General features: G+C 48.6%; 1 long non-coding RNA gene across 1 annotated transcript; it reads left to right on the forward strand.

Annotated features, from left to right (window-relative positions):
- Window positions 1-12859: 12859 nt before the first annotated feature.
- On the forward strand, window positions 12860-18050 carry LOC115250566 (uncharacterized). The gene is made up of 5 exons (XR_003889137.1): window positions 12860-13107; window positions 14894-15046; window positions 15288-15385; window positions 16743-16800; window positions 17882-18050. It is a non-coding gene; the product is annotated as an uncharacterized lncRNA (long non-coding RNA).
- The last annotated feature ends 4755 nt before the right edge of the window (window positions 18051-22805 follow it).

Raw genomic sequence — 22805 nt, forward strand, 5'->3', positions numbered from 1 at the left:
GGGAGAGAGAGGAGAGAGAGGAGAGAGAGGGAGAGAGAGGGAGAGAGAGGTAGAGAGGGAGAGAGAGGGGAGAGAGGTAGAGAGGTAGAGAGAGGGAGAGAGGGAGAGAGAGAGGGAGAGAGAGAGGGAGAGAGAGAGGGAGAGAGAGAGGGAGAGAGAGAGAGGTAGAGAGGGAGAGAGAGGGAGAGAGAGAGGTAGAGAGGGAGAGAGAGGTAGAGAGGGAGAGAGAGAGGTAGAGAGAGGGAGAGGTAGAGGTAGAGAGAGGGAGAGAGGGAGGTAGAGAGGTAGAGAGAGGTAGAGAGAGGGAGAGAGGGAGAGAGAGAGAGGGAGAGAGAGAGAGAGGGAGAGGGAGCATTACCAACATTTTATCTATATTTTATTCAGATCTGAATGATGGGATCAGCAGATGGACGCTTAAGTAGCAAAGTGTGTATTTCACTGTCTTCTGCACCATGAATAAAGAAAATTACCTTCTTCCACGTCTTGGTCTTTGGAGGATTTGGGGATTTTGGTTCTGGCAGAGGCGGATTGATGTGACGCTGCAGAGCCGCAAAGCGCGTGCAGGAGCCTCTCTCTCCAGCAGGGGGCGCTAGCGGGTCGCAGAAAGAGTCGCGGAGTTGGACTCAAAGTTTTTCTTGTCTCTCAGTTCCCACGATGTTTTTTCCCCGACACCTTTTTCACTGATCCATTTCAGTAGTTGTATTTGTTTGTCAGGTTTTCTCTTCAATCTGCACTTTTAGACTCTTTCTGCAGAACAAATATTGTGAATAATCAGCCTCTGTTCTGCCTCCATTGCAGACAGCTTCAAAAATAAGCCACCATCTGGAAGCAGAGAACATTCCTCATTGTGCCGGCAAAGACCCACAGCAGAGAACGAAGCAGCTATTGTTGTTTCTTCACCTCCTCTGATCAGAAGCTCACGTTAGGTTTGATTCTGCTTCTCATATTTTCAGTTTCCTCTCAGGAATAAATGGCAGCCGTGATGGAACTTCTGTCTTTCCCCTGCTTTTGTCCTCAGGACGTGGACTGGCTATAAATAATGTGTAAGTTAAACTGCCTGGGCTGATTTCAGCATAAACCCCCCCCCACACACACACACACATTAAAGGGGTCCTTGAGGGAGTTCTCAGTAGTGTTATTGAAGGTTGTTTATCGAGTGTGTCTTTAATATTAATTGGTCCCCATGAAAATATCCTTTAAGGAAATTACCAATATACAAATACAACAGCTGACATCTGAGGACAGACAAGGATTTACCCAGTTTTGAGGGGTTTTTTTTTGGGGGGGGGGGGGGGGGGGGGGGTTTCAGGCTTTAGAATGGCACCATTTCTCTAACATAAGGGTCCACAATCCCTCAGTTTAACTCCCTGTCTTCCGCTATCCTCGTTTATCTTCATGTGTGCGAGAACAAACCTCCATCTTCGGGTTTGGACGCCACCTTCAGCAGGTTCCACCTGTTCAAACTGCTGCCATCAGAGGAATCTGGCACCTTCTCTGTTTAGCAACTGTGAGATCCAGCCGTGCCTCAACAAAGACGAGGGTTGTTAACTGGGAAACCCAACCCGGCCGACATCATCGCAGGCTAAACTCACAGCCCGTGAACGCACCATCTGGATCTTAAGGACCATCGTGCTCTTCGGCGCCGCTGGTTTCCACTGCTGAACTATCCCTGAGAAGCTATCCACGCCGAGAACGGCGGCTTTATGAGCCATCAAGCTCTTTTCTTCATACGGGAGACAAAGAGAAAATAATATCCTCCTCAGATGTGCTTCATTAGAACGGGGACTAATGGCCGCACTTTAGCGCCGCTGCACAGGCGACCGCTGATTGGTGCCGCAGCCTCGGCATCGCTTATACAGCCTCGGCGTCGCCCCCCCCCCCATCTTTGAGCGGGAAGACGGGGGAAAAGGACGCCTTCATCTGCGATTCCTCCTTAGCGAGCGGAGAGCAGACGTGCTAACATCTGGAGGACAGAGGAAGTGAGAGGAAATGAATCCTTTTTAACGACTTGGCGCTTTGGCCCCGAGCGTTTCTCCGCGTGACGCAATAACGCCAAGAATAAACGGCGATGGGAACGTTTAATAACGACAATAAGACCGGGTTTTTAACTTTGAATCGAGGGCCGGGAAAAAAAACGAACTGTGGACTCGCGATAACTCCTCAGTTCAAACGCAGCAGGATGGGATGGAATCCTGCATCTTACCGCCATCCCAGCGTTCCGGTCACGTTCAAGTGGAACTTGCCTTCTCCCCGTTTCCACAGCGGTTTTCTGCTGTGAAAAACGAGGAAAGGGCAGTTTCAGTGTGGGAACCCAGTCTGCAGATCCAGGAGAGATCCTTCAATCGGAGAGTTAGCGTCTATCTTCCCAGTGCCCTTGAGCGCGACAGGAAGCACATTAAATCCCCGTGTGGTGGTCAGGGTGTATAAACCGGAGGACAGAGAACATGTTCTGTGGGGACGCTTGCTGGGAGATTCTGCAGGACCAGAGTTCAGCTCCCTGGACGACATCACCTGGAACAAGTCTGGGCCACGGGGGCCAGGGGGGCCAGGGGGGCCAGGGGGGCGGGGTTTATCCGTTTGCACTGTAGCTGAAAAGCTATTCCACGCGATGCTTTTTACATTTCCCCAGCAGTTGTTATCAGCGTCGTCCTTGGGCAGTGCATCAGGGTGGTTAGCTAGCCCATTCAGAACGTAGCGTTGCCTGACAGCAGAGCAGTTTCGGGGTTTTAAATTCTGCAACAATGAATATGCTAACAGCCCCCGTCCTGCGAGGCAACAAATAAAACTTGTTCAACTGAAAAAGCAATTCTTCTGGATGTCTCACAAGTGAACGGCCTCGGTGTGATAATCTTCCCTCAACTAGAAACAAAACAGAACATTTTTCCACGCTGCTTCCCCAAAGCAGCGTGCCGGCAGACGTGTCGGCGCCCGCTGCAACATCAAGAGCTGCTCATTACAGTCCGCTATTCTTTTAGCATCGGGAGTCCAAACCTGGGACATTGCAAAAGCTCTAATGATCCTTTCTGTCGGGCAAATGGAGACGACGGGACCCCGACGCAGCCTTTAGGTCTGGAAAATTCTCCAATGTTCATCCGTCTAAATCACCGTTTGTGCTGCTCCGACTTGACCTTTCAGCCGCTCGAATGCTCCGCAACGCCGCGCGCCTCCGATTCAGACGAAAACACCCCCGCGAGGTGTCGGCTGGGTGGATTTCCCAGATAACGACCCGCGTGTTTACGCCGGTGACACCGCGATTGTCGAATTTCACGGTCCGACTGCCTTCACGCGTCGGTACCAAAGCCTAAGACAAAAACAGGCCCGCGTGTTTACGACAACCGCGTCTTTTCCTTTAATAATTCAGGGATTGACGTATGTAAATGATTCCGCGGCACCTGCGCCTCGCAACGGAAAAGAACGCGTTGAGAGATGAAGGTGCTACGGGCACTTTAAGACGAGCCACCGGTTGGGAGCGCGAACAATATGCCGGGGCTTTAAAATATTCAGCAAAGCCCACAAACAGCATTCCGCTTCTCACCGGTTTATTGTGCGCCAGCAAAGCGGGAACGCCACAAAGCTAACGCGGTGTCTTTGCATGCTAATGTTCTCCAGTAGCTATCATATGCTATGGTGCATTTGCTGCAGAACATTTGGATAAAGGGGGGAAACGGGGACAAAGGAGGTGGAATATATTCCATATTCCTGCGCACCTCTCAGCGCTAGAGGATGTTTTAGCCCGATTTTGCTTTGCTGGGTTTAGTAATGAATCACAATCCGGGGGCCTCTGCCTTGAAGCAATACAAAGCGCTCTGCCAGCGCTATCTCCAGCTTATTACAATACGTTTAGAGTCATTGGAAATGAGTTCCCAGCCGGAGTCCCGCTAGTTCTTTAAAAATGCATGGGATTTAGCGGAAAAGTGCGGCGTCGTATCAATCAAGCTCAGCCGAGTGAGCGAAAGTACGGCGACGGTGGGAAAAACCGAGAACTGGTGGTTTTCCGCACGTGCTGCTTCTGCTGTAACAACTCCACGTTAGCGGGCGGCGGAGGCTGGTCATGAAACGGGAAAGAACACTTCTGACCTGCTCGTAGGTGTCCCCCCCCTTACAGTTTTAATTTGGCTAAAAATGGTGCGGGATTAATTCTTTTATTGCCTTTGCTTGGCCATCGCGGCGCAGCCAGTGAAGATGAAAGCTAAATCCCGCCGGATTGATGTCAGCCGTGTGGGAACGCTCAAATGTGCTTCCCGTGTTATCTGCGCGGGCAGCCTCACGTGTAGAATATGGCTGTCAGATATCGAGAACGCCGGAGACAGATGTTCTGACGGAGAGCACATTTAGAGGAATAACTGTCCAAAATACTGAAAGCAGGAAGCCTGGGTCACGTTCCTGCCTCCCGTCGCCACCATGCCTGAGTGTTTGATGACAAATGTGCAGGACATTAGTGTTTCCTGACCATTTGACCCCCACAGAATAGACAATATTCGGAGTAATTGGGTTATCGTGGGCGCGCGCACACGATCCGATAGCAAGAGGCAGCTTCCAAAGAGGCGAGGCAGCGTTCCAGTTCTGTAATTTACACTTCCGTTTGGCATTATAGTTCTATTTTATGAAACAAGGCTCAAACCTGATGTCTCCAAAACCAACATGTGGCGTTTGGGTGCTGCTTTCTGTCACTTTTATGTCCGTTGTTTTTAACGTGTGACGTGTATCAGCGTGCAGGATTTGTTGGGCAATTTGGGAAATCAGTCGCAGCTCCTGTGGTGATGAATTCACTGGACTCAAAATGTACAATGTACAACTCCAGAAAGCTCAAGAGCGAACCGGAGTAGCTAGTATCTAGCTAGTGTAATCTGATTACTTTAAATGTTCTGAAAAACAGAACATTTGGTTTGAGATTAGCTTGAAATTGTTGGGCAACGACTAAAAACGTTTCCGTGGCTGCAGCCACCGATGATTCAGCCTCCTAAAATCATGTTCTCGCCCCCGACTGCTGCTAAAAAAGTTTGGTCGCTGTTGGACATAGTTCTGTTACACACACACACACACACACACACACACACACACACACACACACACACACACACACACACACACACACACACACACAAATCTGTCCTGCTTATGATTCAACTAGAACTCTTTTCCTAAGTAATGGTGACATTTTCCAAAAGGTTACAGCAATGAAGCCCTGAACAGGCTTTAAAGACATTTTCCTTAAAAATGAAACACACAGACACACACACTCACACACACACGTACATGTGACCAGAAAAAAGTGAACTAAATGGCGACTCTGAGACTGTATCTTGTGTTCTCTTCATCATATCAGCAGCTTCTGTGTAAATGCGGCAGCAACACGCTTCCATCATCAGATGAAGGCTGGCTGTAATGGAAGATCCAGCCTTCGTCTGATGATGGAAGCATCCTCAGATGGAGGGTCGATGTAATGGCAGATTCTTGTTGCCATCATCTCTTGTAAACGTCTGATAATAATCGACTCAAATTTCCGTCTTTCCTGAGTCTGCTCAGCTGCACGAAGGCTCATGTACTCTTCATGTAATAACATGTAGTAATTTACATGGTTTGAATCAGCATTATGAACATTACGGAGCACGATTTGCATTGGCTCCCGGCTCCCGTCAGCCAGGTTTGAAGTCTATTCATCTTAGATTGTTTGCAAGAAAATAAAGATGAAGGATCGATTTACAGAAGCGAGGTCGCGGAACACAACAGAGCGTGTTTGTTCCGCTCCTTCTTCAGTCGCCGTCCCCTGTTAAGACTGGAACAACTGGAAGATGGGAGGAAGCCCTGGCAGGCAGGAGATAAAGACGCCTCCAGGTGATGGAGAACACAAAGGAGTGATGGACACAAAGCAGGAGCTGCAGAACAAGCACTCGCTCAATAAACACGCCTTTGTTTAATACCTGTTATTTACAGGAGGCACGGGGCTTCAGGAACGTGCGCCTCATCCCTCCTGGGCCAGTTCGTAAATTTTAAAAGCCACGTTTCACAGCTGAGAAGCATTATTGAGTTTCTGTGTGTTGTTTTGTTCTCAAAAAGTCTGGTTTTGTTTTCAGGGGAATCCAACCTGGAATTTGTTTCTCCACACAGAAAAACACACACACGCACACACACACGCACACGTGACCTGGTGTCACCTGGTGACATCACAGTCAGAGACACAACAAACACTTAGCTAGCAGCTAGCGATTAGCCTGCATAGGAACGGTGTATTCTACCTCAGTTATTCCATACTTACCATTCCCCAGTCAGAATGACTTGCAGTTTAACTTCATCAGTGAATGAAAGAGCCCCATCACGTGCACCATAAACCCATCAGACTCGTGCACGGCGCTGTAATGATATGTGACACAAAACTGTCTGCAGGTTGTGTTTGCCTGCATGCTGCTAATAGGAAATATTCACAATGCTAGAGTGCCTGAAGATAGTGTGTGTGTGTGTGTGTGTGATAATAGAAAGAGGTGCAGGGGAACATGAATAGCTATGGGGAGTGTATGACTGACAATCAGTGCTAAAGACAGTGGACCATCTGCATCTCTCTGGCACAAACAAACTCCTCTTTGCTCGCGTGGAACTAAACTTGAACCCGATTGGTTCTGGCTCGATTGGGTTTCTCATTTGGCCGGCAGCTGTGGCCGAGCAGGAAACAGTAGAGACAAAAGCCAATGGCTAAATGTGTGAGAAAACTGAAAAGACACAACGTTGAGGGTTGCCTAAAACTCCTGCTTCTGTTCAATGAGAAAGATACGGAGCTAATATCAGCGTTTGAAGGCATCACGATGCTTTGATGTGCTGGGAAACCTCAGCGTCTCTTTCGCTGCATAATGGACCAATTTAGAGGGTCTCAGACTGGGGGAGGGACTCCATCGATCACAGGACACACACACACACACACACACACACACACACACACACACACACACACACACACAGGGAGTGTGAGAGCTGCAGGCTCTGTTGGAATCACGGCTCCAGCAGCTGTTGCCTCCAACAAGTACAACAAACTTGACTGGAGGTTTTTCATCTGAGGGATCCAGAGGGAGGAATGTTTACAGGGAATTACAGCCCCCCCCCCCGGCGAAAGCACCTCCCACTGCTCTTACATCAGCTCCCTCAGTCAAATCCAGGCTTTCTTATCATCCCACCTGTTAACTCCTCCGGCTGATGAATTCCGGCACGCTAATGCCCGATGAATAAATGAGATTCCGCGTCAGAGTGGAACAATGGAGCGGTTGGTGAAACACACTTCAGTCACGGCTTATCTCGCCGAGGATTCTCGCCACCCTCCTCTTGCTCCGCATTTTCGACGAGACGGTTCCGGCGGTTCCATTAACGGCTGTTGTGACAGGGGGGAGCGTCTTCCTGACGTCTCCACGGTGCCAGCGCAGCGTTTAACGTGGGATTCATCCCATAAAGCTCATTCTTTAATATAGATTAGATTAATTAGCTTGAAGTTGATCATACGGATGATTCATGGCTAATGAGTTAGCTTCACGGTCTTCTCCGTGATGAAGCATCCATGTCAGGATGCCCAACCTTCTTGGAGCAGGTATCACATGAACGGTCCCTCAAACGGGAGGACCAACACCCTCCACGTCCTCACCTGGACGGCTGCTCTGCTCCACCCTCAACCCCAGATCGTTCACAAGACTCGGCAAAAACCTCGCGTAAACTGACGTGCCTCTTCTTAAAGTTCACATTTCTGATCATAAATGAAAAGTTCTGTATGTAAATGCGCAGGAAGGAGGTGTAACATTCCTCGGAGGGTCACTCTGTGCCGCTCCGCTAATGGAATCTCTCTCTATTAAACGACGTTTTCAATTAAAAGTGTCCCAGCGAACGTTAGCGCTCCCTGCTCCCATCTCCGCTCTCACTCTCCTGCGTCTTCGTCACTTAAAGGCGTGATAAGATGTTAGTCTATTAACAGTTAACGCTCCGACTATCAGGGGGCTTTTACATTAAAGGCTCCTGCTTGCTAATGTGATGGAGGGATATTTCTTCTGCTCCGGGTGGATGAAGTCTTCCGTCGCTGATAATTAGCCCTCGGAGAGCCGTGTCAAGACCTTCAGCAGGGAGCCGGCGGAATGAGGCGAAGGCCCGGAAAAGACCGTGTGAGAGGAGGCTGTTACCCAGCGCTAACCGCCATTTCTCTTCTGCCAGCGTTCCGCTCCGCCGAGTTTCCCCGCTGATAAAACAATTGGACCGGGAGATGAAAGCGTGGCGTGTGTTTGCCACCATTCCGCCGCCATAATCCGAAACTACGGAACAACGCAGGTTTCAGGGAACGTCGTTGGCTGGTCACAGAAGTCGGAGCTCGGAGAGGAAAAAGCGGAATGTTCTGGTCCACGAGTGTCTGTCACTGTCGCTAAGCTACAGGTCCTGGCTTCATTCTGTTTTCAAATGTTTTTTGACCCTGATGAAGGTCAGGCGGGTTTATACACATGTAATAAGCCAGTAATAAGCACGGGTCGTCAAGAGATCTCTCATAAGACGTATGAAGGCTGTTTCCTGTCTGAAAATAAATGTCTGTGAACTTGGGAGAAAAGGGATTAAAAAAGCTGTTCCAGCCCTGGGTTTGAGCCTCCATCACAGCCGCGGCGGCGGCGTGGAAGCAGGCAGCTGTGGGAAATCACGGAGACGCAATTTTCCGTCTCCCGTCCCCCCTCCGTCGGCAGCGCCGAACGGGCCCCAGCACGCCGGTTCGGAGATGAAGGGGAAGCTCGGCGGTGGCGGCGGCAGGGTCCGCGGAGAGAGCGCAGAGGCCCATTCTGAGGACAGGTGCATGCTGGGTGATTTATGTGCGCGTCCTCCCGCCTGGTCCCCAGGAACAAATATTGACTGTTTATTTCAGGCTCGAGGCAACACGGAGACGCTGTTGTTGTTTGAACCACACACACACACACACACACACACACACACACACACACACACACACACACACACACACACACACACACACACACACACACACACACACACACACACCTTAATATCAGGCATTATTGATTTGTTATTGCTCGTCTTCAGATGTCTACAGACAACAGGAGCATTTCAATTACAGATCCAGATTTACTGATTCTTCATTCAGATCCTCTTCAGAACAGGATCTCACACACACACACACACACACACACACACACACACACACACACACACACACACACACACACACACACACACACAGAAATTCCGGTCAACTGGAGTCTGAAAAAAGGACGTGTTGACACGCTGTTGTCCGCGGAACGCCGCTCATTGGACTTTAATGGGAAATAGAAAGTGCGTTTATTGACACCAGAGGGAGATCCACGGGATCCAGTCAGGCAGAAAAAAACAATTATGGCTCAGAGGGCAGAGCCAGATTGTCCAAATGAAAACCAGCCCTGAATACAAACTAATCACATCATGTGGTTCATATAATAACGTCTTCTCCATCTGTCATTTTTGGGTTGATTTGCATCAATAAGACGGTAAATCGTCCACAGCTGGTCTTAAGGACGGGGACGGGGACGGGGGGGACGTGTTCGGTCTGAGCTTTGGCCCCACATTGGGCTGCATCATGTGATTGTGTCACAAATGTTCCCAGAACTCTGTTTTCTAACTTGTTTCTCCACACGTGAGATTGAGGAAAATGCTGCGAATGATCCTCGTCAGTGTCAAACTGCAGATTTGAGCCCAGGCCTGCTGCCTGTTGTGGTGCCTGATTAATCAGCCTGATTAATCAGCCTTCCATCCACGCGCTGCTCGTTAATCAGTGCAAGAACAACACGCCTGCCAAATATTGTGATGATTGTTCCTCGCTGAAAATGGATCTTTTTATCCTCCCATGCTGCTCCGCTCTGTGTCATTGCTGCTGCTCCGCTCTGTGTCATTGCTGCTGCTCCGCTCTGTGTCATTGCTGCTGCTCCGCTCTGTGTCATTGCTGCTGCTTTGCTGCTGAGTTTTAAACCTCAACGAGCCTGTTCGCATGACCATCGTCTGATAACGGATCATCCCAGTAATCGGAAGCTCCAAAAGCCCTGCACGGGGGGGGGGGGGGGGGGGGGGGGCTGGAACCATCCACCCTCAGTGGGGGGAGGACTCAGGTTAATCAATGCTTCTTTACCAACGCCTTTGCTGTTCTCTGTTGAGCAGCAGGAAAATAAAAGATAAAGAAAAACAGGAAAATAAAAGATATCAAAGAAAAACAGACCTTTGATGGACTAACGGATCGTCGGCCTGTCACCAAACAGCAGGATGCTAAACAAAAGCTGAATTCTCCACCAGTTCTACACTTTCTCTTCCCACTGCAACAGTTTGAAAGTTAATAACACGGAAGAGGCGACGAACTGTAAATCACTTTAGACCAAAGAGAGACGGCACAATAAGACGCAGTGAAAGGAAATCAAATCAAATTTCTCCCTTTTTTAATATCAACTTGTGGAAGAGGCAGCAGATTGTGTCTCCTCTGAGAGTTCAGCAGATAAGCTTAATGACTCCAACGTGTCTCATTTCAACATTAAATTACAGCCCGTCATTAATTCTAAAAGTGCCGCGTTGAACGAGCGCGGCAGCAGATGGTCCCGACGAAGCCTTATAGACGGGAGGCGGAGGTGGGAACAACATAAACAGTAATCAGAGACGGATTCAAGAGCACTCGTGGAGTAATTAGTCAAGAAAAGAAGCTTTTCCATTAATAACTGACAGGCTGGAGATCCACTGCAGGAGGGGAGGATCCAAACAGCGGAAGTGAGTTCACTCTCACATTCCCACATTTTCCCCTAATCCACAGGTGTGTTTCCCGGGGTCGTGGTACCCGGTCGACCTCCGGTTTTAGCAGGCTAACGGAACAGCTCGCACTAGCGAGACAACGCGCGTTTCTTCGTTCCCCAAGAGCCGAGCAGGCCGGAGCACTCGGAGCCACTTTCATTCCCTAATGGAGGGAATATAAAGGAGACGGCGGCGGAGTGGCGCTCCGTGGAGCTGGGAGTGTTAGCGAGCGCAATCCCAGAACAGCCACGTTTTAATAGCACAAGCAGGATTTTTCATTAGGCAAATAAAAGATGTCGTGCTCGTCTGCAGCGGCTCTCCTCATTAATATCCGCTTATTCCGAAATCAAACGACTCCTGGAAATTACACGGAACCTTTTCATCAGTTTAAAATTCGAGCCCAGAACAACTGATGAGGGGGAAAGAACGCAGGAAGGCAACGAGGCTTCCCGCACAGATCCAGCCGGGAATGAAAGAGATTATGGAGTTTACGTTTCGGAAAAACCTCATGGAAAAGAGCAAATGACCGAATAAGTCCCGCTGTGGCAACACGGGTCGGCGGTCCACATTATGGACGTATGCCGTAGGTCAAGCTGGGTCACCTGACCTGAAGAGGAATTCATTCATATTCGTGTATATTTGTTTATATTTGCAGGATGCTGTTGTCTGACCTTCTGGTCACATGATCACCCCCAGCCTGTAACTATGACCTCTGCTGACCCGTTCCATGGCTTTGAAAATTCCGTCTCTGCCAAGCAAAACTTGTTTTTTCTTCCTTTTGTCGGAGCCAGATTTGCTTTTCTCCTGCCTTTGTCCTTCAGACGCGTTAAGACGGAGGGAAAACCCCCGGAAGCTCATTGTTACCACGGGAAGGTTCTGTCATTATACGGCTTTGATGAGGAATTTGTTTGGCTGACATCTGACAACTCCACTGAATAAAGGCAAGGATCCGTCATCCAGGAATAAACACGTTGTGTCAGACAAAGAAACAATGATTCAGGCTTTTAATTCTGATGAGAGGGACATTTATGCTCCTGATCTGTTGGTTTCGGACCGTTTCATGGAACAACGGCGCCGCTCTGGGGAGACCAGAGTGTGAGGGATCCGTCAGAAATTCCAGGACAAACGCTCCGTTTTAAAGAGCGTTTAAAAGTTGACCTTTACCAGCTATGGACTCGCTAATTGAATGCAGGAGGGTGTCGTGTCTGACCTCAGCACATCCGCACAAATATGTTAAGTCAGCACCGAGAAGGTCAGGACTCACTCCGCCGCCGTTAGCGTTGATGCTGGACGCTGACGGGCAAAATGCAGCGGACGCAGGGAAAAAAGGGTTTTAAAACCCTCTAATAGGGAGAAACGTCTCCTCCTCAATAAAAGTGAATGATCGAGGTTTTAATTCAGTTACAGGCTTAATACTCAGTTCTGTCTGACATTCCCGACACTGTTGCGCTACCACGTTGTCAGCCGTTAGCAAGCGCAGATATGTAATTACCCAGATGTCACCACTGTGAAATGGACTTTGAGCCATTTTCCGGACACATTTACTGATGACGAGTGTGGACGACAATTTGGCTCCGGCGAGACCATCCGGAGCTGGTTATTGTCTCCGAGAGCTGAAGACAAGCAGCCTGCTAGCCCTCCGCTAACGCTCCGCCGGGTGGCGCTCTGAACAGCCAATCAGATCCCTCAGCCACTCTGCCTGAGCTGGTGACGTTCCCAGTTCAGAACGGTGACTCTGCTCATTTAACAGTGACGGCCATGTTATTAGCAATCAAAATGGATTTTATAGATCAAAAACGAACAACAATTGGATGCGTTGATTGAGGCCGCAGCATCGAGTCTGCCGATGACGTCAACCAAGCGGTTTCTACCACTTTAATTTGTGGCCAAACAGAAGCAGCTGCTCAGCAGTTATCAGAGATTAAACTGACTTATTGAGTGTCGTCTCACTTAACGTGGCTGAATAAAGCTGCTTCTGTCCGTCAGGGTGAGTAAATCAACTCCACCGGCAGCAGCTGTAATAAACCGGAGCGTTCCTGCTTCACGCGCAGGGCTGAGACGCACGGCCAAATCCTCTCCAGGCTGCGGCGTTCCCGACTGGTCCTCTCTGCCCCCCTGCAGAGCCTGTGATTGAACTTTCCTGGACGCAATGCAGAGATGCGGGAAGCATGAGGCGACGAGGTGCTGGAGCCACCAGGTAGTCTTCAGACAGGGAGGACGCAGGCTAGTGGAAACACCAAACGGCTCCGCCGCTGAGCTCAGGAAGCTGCCGCAACGACGGCAGGCAAAGTAAAGACTGAACAAACAAGCAGACCGGTATATGTTCCCCTTTTTGGTTAAAAGGTGAGTGAGATAAAATGTTGTCTTCTGTCAAACGTGAGGGAAATATCACGAAAGCGCAACAATACATTAATATTTCTCTGTCGGCTAAAGATTCACGTGAATCACGTGACTTGAGGATAAATACTGTTAACTGATAAAGAAATCAAGCTATTGGCTATATTAACCAGATTAACATAGCTGTTAAAGGGATTCATGTGGCGACAAAAGACTACAAAGATGGCTGCAGCAGCAGAAGGACAATCAGCATCCACAAATTTCAGCAGCCTGTTTAGCTCCGACATCAGGACGTTGTGAGACCAGAAGTTAAACAGGAAGGAAATAATGGACAAACAAACCAAAGCACATAAATCAGGGTTATTTCTATAACGACAGGTTTTGTACATAACGTACCGTGATTTCTACGATGTTTCTGACCTCAAATCCGATGGGAAACAAAGGGGGGGGGGGAATAAAAAAAAAAAAAAAACAGACTTGAAACACATTTGTGGGGATGTAAATCCCACTTTGACGGCTGTTTTATCTGCCGGGGAAACTTTTCCAGCGCTCACGCGCTGCTCTTTCCCTTTTGTTTTGCTCTGCAGATCGATGCGAGAGGGAGTCGATACCTTGAATTTTTCCTTCCTGCTCGTGCTTCTAATCCACCCACTTTAACACAAAAAGCTCTGGTAAAAGCTCTGGAGCGGATGGACGGGACCGCAGCGCAACAACCACTCTTCCTTAAATGCATTATCACTTTCACCTTGTGTCTGTTCCCGAGGGACAATTCACTGCCGTCCGCGCTTATTGCTTACTTTAGGTTGTATTATTTCATTCAGCTAAGTGGAAGTCGATCCCTAATACTTACTTCAGACCGTTTGGCTGCAGAGGAATGGGGGAATTACAGAAGGCCGAAATCCCTCTATAACGCACGCATCAATCCTGGAGCGCTCTTACGCGACACTTAGCTTTTTCTTAATTATTCCCATTAGCGGCTGAAGGGTCTGAGGCATGCATCACTGTCTGTGGGATCGACTCGGCGGGCGGGATGTGAGGGATGACTTCTGATGCCTGGCTGAGAGCGTTATCAGGGCCGCCGCAGAGGGGAGGAACACGAACGCATCATCTTCATCCGCGTCCGCTCTGGCTAACAGAGGACGTTAATGGAGACGAGCATCCAAATTAAGGCCCTTTATGATTCCCACAGATGGGCTTGTAAAGCATTTTTGAATGCATATTCACACAGTCTGGGAGTGTAAATGTATTAATTCTAGAGAGGACAAGAGCTTGCCTGATGGTGCCTGACTGATGGTCACGACCGGCACATCGAAGACGCACTGTAAGATTTGGTTGGCTAATTATCGGCAGGAAGGTGATAAAACAGATGATCAAAAGATGCAGCGTGGCAGCACCAGGTGAGTGTTGACGCTGAAGACAACCAGCGAGCAGAGGTGGGAAAACGGCCACTGTAGCTGGATGAACACAGCTCAGGTTTGGGAAGATTTAATGTGGTTTTTCAAGAGTCGCGCTAGTCTTCACTGCCTTTAGCTGCGTTACAGTTAGCCACTAGCTTGAAGAGCGACCGTAGATTCTGAAACAACTGTGTATCAAGTTTTAGGTCATTTCCAACCACAAGGACAAATTTTGAAGACAGTGTTGTTTTCTAATAACGGCTCTTATTTTTGTCGCTAACGTTAGCATTAGCTGCTGATCTCCCTGTGTTTGTAAACAAGTTGTTTCATGAAATGATGGCCTGACAAGCAAACTGCTACTTACAGATGTTTTTACTTTTGATTCATTCCTGATTCAGAGTTTAGCGCCACCAGCTGGTGGAAAGAGGGACGACCCTTCAGGATTCTTCTTTTAGCGAACGCCCTGTTTCCGTGGAAGGCTTTGATCAGCCCAGCAGCAGAGGGACGCACGTACACACCAGGACTCTCCAGAGGAGTGCCGGAGCACCAAGGTGACTCCTGAACTCACAATGCTGAATGCAAGCCAGCGATAAGATAAGGGTGGTGGGGGGGGGGGGGGGGGGGGGGGGTGAGAGATACAAGCCAAGGAGGAACGAGATCAGCTCAGCGCAGATTTCACTGCTGCTTTAGTCGGTTTACTGGAGTCTCTCTGGAAACTGTGGCCTCCATGACCTATAGCTGCATCTTTCTAGCGAGAGCGCGGGAGATCACTGAAACTATGACTGGCTACAGGGGAGGCGTCGACCGCCGGACCACCAGACATACGGAGCAGAGGAAGTCCACCAAACCTTTCGTGAGAGCCAGACAGGAAACCAACATCAAGTCCGCAGGTAAAAGCTAAAGATGTAAAACTAAACCCAACCTCGACAATGAGGGTTGAGACACAGGACACAACCTGAGAAGACCACAGGATGTATCGGGAATATCAGAAAACCGCGGTGGAGAGATCCGTGTTTTTCTGAGCAGAGAGCTGCGACGAGCCCGTCGTCCATGTTTGTCCACTTCTGCTTCTGTTAGCAGTTGGCAAACATGAAATCAGTGCGTTGCTGCCGCCAGCCGGGAGCTTTGTTGACCCTTGAAACCGTCTTTCAAGGGTAGAGAGAGCAGGTGTGATAACACCACTGATGGAGGCTGGACCTCATCCCTCTTCATGCCGCAAAGCTTGCATCTCAGTTACTTTAATGACTCAATTAAAGAACAATTAATTACGTCGTGTCCCAACACACTGACGAGGATTCGCATCAATGGCCGAACGCGTGTGTGAAGAAGGGCCCCATTGAGGAACCAGAAGCGTCCAACACAAACGCTGGCAGCCTCTCAGCTGCAGATTAACCCAGCCAAGGAGCGTCCCACCCAAGTCGTCAATGGACATTGGACAAACGAAGCAGCGGTCCTCGTTGACCCAGCAGCCATGTCGCCATCTAATAATAGATGAAGATAACGGTGGTGCTTTCAACTGAACCTGGAAACTGCGAGACCTCGAAAGATTGAAGTCATTTCAGTGGAAATGGCTGAAAAGCCAAAAGTGAGAGTCGGTCCATTGTTCCGCGTTTCTACAATTCGTTTGAACCGTGTGGAGGACCTCCCGAACTGAATGGAGACATGTGCACTTCTTCTCGCTGCACAGCCTGGAAGTAATTTTCCCCTGGCAGGAGGAGATTGATCCAATGGCTGGTTTTTAGATGGGGTGTCTCAGCCGCCGCCAAAGTGGCCGAGGATTGCATCAAATTGCCGACAGGACAAGGAGTGCGATCAATAAGGTGCACTCTGGTAGGTCCGGGCCTGAACGCCGCAGTCTTTTAACCAGAAACATGTTGTTCTCTCCCATCATTTCCAACGGTAGCGGGTGGAAACCAACCCACAAAGTTTGAGTGACGGGTCCGGTGGGTGACAGGAGGAGGGAAACCGCCCACAAGGTCGACTGCTACCGTTCAGCTCGGTGACACCAGCGCGGATCGTGTTGGGGACGCGCAGGTTGTGGCCACATGTCATCGTTCGCTTTGATCCAGCGGAGCTTGATGCCTTCTGCTCAGCGTCTCCATTGAATTATTGATCTGACTCCGAGCGCTGTTTAGAGCCGTGAATAATTAACACGCCTGTGTTGTGGCAGCCAGCGCAGCCGCTCGTCAGAATGATACAGAGGCGAGTCTTCAATTATTCACCACCGCCGCCATTGGGCTAATTTAGGTGTCTCCTGAGCGGGCGAGGACAAGTGCTGCGACACCGGGCGGACCTGGAAAATAAGGTAAGAAGGAGATGGATGGAAGTGATTAAATAATCAAAAACATTTACATTTCAGGCACGTGCTGATTTAACCCAGAGATCCAGAATTTGACCTGACTAGCCACAATTAAGCAACATCACTGATCAGTAAAATAATCAGGATAAAGTGATCAAAACAGCATTTATAGGAGCCATTTTATAGAAATGTAGGATTACAGCAGCATGAAGAAGAACAACATATTCAAGTTTTGCTGATTTTAGGCAACCAAAAGTGAAGCCAGGCTAGCAAAATGCTATATTACCAGTGCAGCTACACCAGTTAGCCAAGCTAGCGGTAAAACTACAGCAACCCCACTGTTAGCATCATGTTTTGGTTCCTTATGAAGTCCATCTTCTGCTACCGGATGATAAAACTGTACTTTGCTAGAATCTCAGTTTGTCAGGAAGCAAATAAGAACCAAGCTGCTGCGTTTCTCATGTGGTGGGAGACGCTAACGTGAACATTCCCAGCGCCCGTGCCGCCTGTTATTGACGGCGAGAGGGTGTGGAAATGAATCAAAGGCCCCACCAGCCTAACCTGACATGCTGACATATGGAAGCTCTGTCAATTGCAATTATTAATTTGATATTTCACGGTCCCGGGAGCGAGCGCGGCACAACATGCTGCCCAAGATCGCTGTAATTGAATTAGCGGAGCAGAAGTAATGGTGGGTCGTACACCAGCGTTTCCCCGACTCAACATCTGCCATGATGGATCTGTGACGGTGGGGTGGAAAACAGGATGTATTCCAACTGATGCAGCAGGAGGGAGGTGGTTTGCTGGGCTGGGTGGGACCAAGAGGACCCCCCCCCCCCCACATCTGCACCGACTCAAATGTGATGTGTAACAGACAGACTGACTGACAGCTTCATTATATTTGTGACGCGTTCAGTGGGAATAAAACAGCACCTTAATTGCCTCAGACCACGACCCAACATCATTACCGTGCTGAGTTCCAGCCCAAAGCAGGAGAGATTTGATAATACGGGACTTGGTGACACACGGGGGTTGAATTTCAATCATTTCCTTTCATTCGCGAATCCTGAAAGTTCTTTTTCCTCAGAGATGAACAGAACCTTTTCAGAGATGGATTCATCAATGGCGCCGTGCGCTGCCGCAGCCGCCGGAGCGTCTGTAGAATTCTGATGTTTTGTTGAGCTTTTAAAAACATTTATATCCAGCCCAACTGTCATGTGCACGTTATTGGTTGGGTTGTTTTCCTGCCACTTTAAACTGTGTTTTTCTAACATCCCGTGTGAATACATAATATATACGTAATGCACGTTGTTCCGTTATCCCCATGGAAAGGGTAACTTGGTGTCCAAACTATAAGGATATTACTCTTTTCAATTTTTCCACTTTTGTTATTTTTATTTCCAAAGTGCGGTGAGCAGGTAATAAACCTGAAATCAGGAAATGCAAGGTTTCACTCATGTGCATTATAAGTACAACTTTCCAGTATTTACATACACATTGCATCATATTCAAATATCAAACATCAGCAGCAAATGAAATCTTGAAACACATTAATAGCATTCAAAGTAGCAAATCCCAAGCATTTATGTATGTCTCAAAGGCAAATCTGATATAGCCCAGCAGCAGCCCCAATAGCCTATGTCTCTCCAAAGGAAATACAGCTGGACTACAGCTCCCAGAAACCACTGGGCAAACCAGGAAGTAGACATCCTTGCTCCAAGCTGGCCAAACAATCAAACATTCCAAAGCAAGGGAAAAAGCAACCTGAACAAACATTTAAAGCTTCAGAAAGGCAGTCAAACACCAAATCCATCTCCATTAACAACATCACAATATCAATATTTAAGTTTAGGAGCATGGAGACAATGACAGTTCTACAAGTATACCAAACAAACCCAAGACTTATCATTATCTTTACCAAGTAGACCCAACAGCACAGCAGTAGCCTACATGACAGCAGATGACAAAGCCAGCAGAAAAGTAAGAAACCCAATAAAACTCACCAAGCAGCCGGACACCGGGTGAGGATGTGGACAGGTGGCAACTGAAATCTCCCGCTTCCTTTACAACCAGTCAGAAGGGTCACATGGGCACAAAGTGCAGACACTACTTAAAGTGACAGTGCTCATTGAGCCTAGCAACCAAGGACGTATCGGCCTTTTAGTCAATGAAACCATTTTATCCCTTAGAGAGAAATAATTAAAGAGAAATTAAAGAAATAACTAAGGAAAACTAAAGATGAAATAGGACAATTCCACAAAACACAACACACATAAAGCTGCCGAAGCCAGAATTCCATGTTGAAGATGATTCAAGCAGCTTCCAGGGAGCCGTCGTCTCATCTTCTCCGCTCGTCTTCAGGTCTTTAAACTCTATATCAACCTGCGTCTTGTCGATTAAAGCCGATCAATATTAATTGATTCTGGCCGATGTGGTTCAGCCCCCTCACTCTCAGAGAAGTGGACAAACCTAAAGAACTGTTCCAGGCCTTGCTGCTCAGCCTCGGAACCCAGAACCTTCCTGCTGTGAGGGTAACAGAATAACAGACCAGCTGTCAGGGGTCGCTCCACTTCTGGGCTTGACTTCCTCGGTGAATATTTCCTACTTCTAGATCCTTCATCAATAATTTATCCGGACAGGTGGATGGATGAATATTTGCAGGATTGTTTGGACCTGGAGCCGATACATAACCCTCCAACGCTCTGTTTGCTCCAGACAAACTCCTGGAAAAGGTCTGCCTGCAGGTTCTGACACACATTGATTAGATCACAGTTCAATATGGCGGTTGTGCTTTTCTTTCTTTTATCATCCCAGCAGTCAATATCACTTTGATTGGACAAGATCGGCGGCGGCTCGGGTGTTTTCATTAGTGCTGCGAACACACGCGGCCGGCGTTATTCCAGCACGGGAGGGAGGGAAGCAGCTCCGGTTTCTATGTAAACCGTCGCCACACTGCTCGGAACCCTCAAACTGAACACATCCTGAGCTTGTGGCTTCTTAGAGTCCAGGGCAGAAGGGTAAACACACCGTCTCTGGACAGTAGTGAACAACAAACATCAACGCTTCTGCCTGTAAAATAGCTCTGGAGTACACAGAATTCCCTTTAATGGGGAAGCTAATTAGCATGAGCTGATGCAGCAAGGTTCTCTGCATGTTCTCTGGGCCCAGTCGGGGGGGTTTAGCCTTCCTCTGCTGCAGCAGAACCATCTGGCTCCTCTGCAGGCTGCAGCAGCGTCAGGGTTAAATCGCCGAGACAGAGAAGTTATTCTCCCTGAAGACAGACGGATCGCAGCATTAACTCGCCTTGTTTACAGTCTGAAATGCGTATTATTAGAGCAGAACAAGCTTCTGTGTTTGTCGTCACAGAGCTTTTGAAGACTTCTCCTCTTCTTGTCAGTCATCCACCCACCTGCCTGGAAAACCGTGGCGGCTGCTGCACACCAACACTCCCGCTCGGCAGGGAGCGTCAAAGACGGGCGGCACGCCAGACGAGCAGACGCCAGGGTCACGAGTCCTGTAACAGCCGGCACCAGGCGCTCGCAGCGTTAAACGGTCGCCGTTTAGGCGACTTTTCAAGTCCTCCTGAGCACATAAACCTCTGCAGCGTTGCCCCCCCATCTTGTCAGATCCAGACAAAAGTCTGTTTTGATTAACATAAAAAGGCGGGAAATCAGAGAGCTTATCATCGGACCGAGCTCAGATCTAACGCTCCGACCCGTTCAGGTGGTGTGTTTTCACTGTCATACGTCAGCAGGCTCACGAGGAGCTCCAACTGTCCCCGGCGCGACGAAGAATCCGCCGCCATGTCCCCTCGGTTGGTTCTTCAAACTGTTTGTCATTTACGTCACATGTTTACATGCACATGCGGCCGTAACCCCTGCCTACTCAGTGCTGAGACCCTCCGGAGCCTGCGGGAGGGGGTGGATGATTGATTCATGAAGGCTGCAGAATCAATAGTGAGCTGATGGAGCTGCTGCTCGTCGCGTCAAAGCAATAAAAGCAGCAAAGCTTACGTGACTCATAAAAGACTATACGAGGAAGGCGGGACGGTGGGAAATATAGCGAATGCCGGGATAAAGGAGAGGCACAGGCGGCATTGTTTGTGTTTCTGTATTTAGCAGCGAGATCATAAAGCTGCAGCCGTTCAGAGCGGCTGGAGAGAGCACGAAATGGTGTCACCGTTGGTTATGGAGGCGGACGTCGTTACCAGGAGCTGCTCAAAATTTAAGACCTCGTAAACCTTGACAGAGAGTTCCCGTTGCAACGGCAACCTTGTTCTTAGCTAACGGATTCTGGAAAAGTTTCACAGACGGCAGAAGGAGCGAGTGGAAACGTGTGAAAACGCCGTCAGCAGGATGAAAAACAGGAACTAATTATTTTCCCACTGATATTAAAGCTCTGCTGTCGCCGGTGCTGTTAGTCAGGTGGAAGCTCTCAGAGGTCACCACAGACAAGCGGCCCTCAGTCCCTTTAGGTCAGGACTGAGGGCCCGTCCAGACCTGGAAGTCTCCCATCGGTGGAGAACGATCACATGACGACGCACGAGATGCGTGATGGACATCATCTAGGAACAATGACTAAATCTGGAAAATGAAAACAGTGAAAACAGCAGCATTCAAGAGTTATTTAGTATTTCATATTACAGTAACTTTTTAGAGAGATTGATTATTTTTTCCACTATTTTTTCCTGATCAGACTTTTCTGATTGTGTGTTCTTGTAAAACACACTGAGCTTTTCTCCAGTACAGTTATTAAACTGTGTGTGGTCGCACACCTTCAAGGTTAGTTTGAGGGTTAAATCTTGGCTTTAGAGTTCAGTCTAGAGCTGGTTTAGGTGCCAGGGTCCTCACAAAGATAGAAGTGCAAACACATGTGGGTCATGTGTGCCAACCCGTTCTGGAGCCAATTCATCAAGTAAAGACGCACTTGACAGAATCTGAGAAATGTTTAATGCTTTATCTCTGACGGCGCCTTAAACCGGACGATAAAGCCTCCAGAATGAGATTAATATCAGTTGCATTAGTGGAAGAACACGAGTCAGTTAAAAGGCTCTTCGTACAGTGAATACGTCTCCCTCCTTGTTAGGCTCCCTCTGAGAAACTTAAGGTTAACATTAGCACTTAGCCAACATTAGCAAACATTTGTAATTCACGCGTTGTGATTATGATGCTTCATATATGGTTTTACCAGATTTGAACACGTCTCTGCTGGTGTGTGTGTGTGTGTGTGCATGTGTGTGTGTGTGTGTGTGTGTGTGTGTGTGGGGGGGGGGGATCACACTCCGAAGCCACTGTTATATTCCACTGTGCCGTGAATTGTTTTCCCTTTGACAACAAAGCGCGTCTGTGACTTCACAGCTTGGTGGAACTGCAGATCTGCTCGTTTAGAGACGAAGATGAATCACGGACCCTCAGGATAGAGAGCTCATCGTCACTGAGGTCAATGAAACACCAGCTGCAGCTCCACACACACACAGACACACACACACACACAGGCCTTTGAATTAAAGGAACTTTATCGTGAATTGAAATGTCTGATGCTGCAGAGACAAACGTTGCCATAGAAACAGCCATCAAAGGGCTCTTTAAAACTGTTTTCAATTATTTGAGATCACTCTGCATCTCCGTTCCTTGTATAGAATTTCTCTCTCGCTCCTTTTATTTTCTAATTAGCACAAGTGGCGGCGCTCGTGAAGAGCCCCTTCCCAGCATTCATTGGGGTAAGATCCAGCACTCCCACCCTGCCTCAGAGGCTGGGAGAACATTGTTGAACAAGGGGAACACTTGATGTCTGGCTGGAAAAGACCCCGAGATGATGACACTTAACGGCAGATACCCTGGAGAGCGGAACAGACGATAAGCCGCTGATTCGTGGTTGAGACCATCCCCGTCCCCCCCACCCAATAAATTTAATTTACTCTCTCCCTCTAAATATCGGACGTCTCCTGTGAATCTCCAAACTCAAACAAGCAGACAGGATTGCAGGTTCATAATGGTCAAGGACACCAGCAC

The sequence above is a fragment of the Takifugu rubripes genome, chromosome 7 (assembly GCF_901000725.2).
Source record: "Takifugu rubripes chromosome 7, fTakRub1.2, whole genome shotgun sequence".
NCBI classification, from domain to species: Eukaryota; Metazoa; Chordata; class Actinopteri; order Tetraodontiformes; family Tetraodontidae; genus Takifugu; species Takifugu rubripes.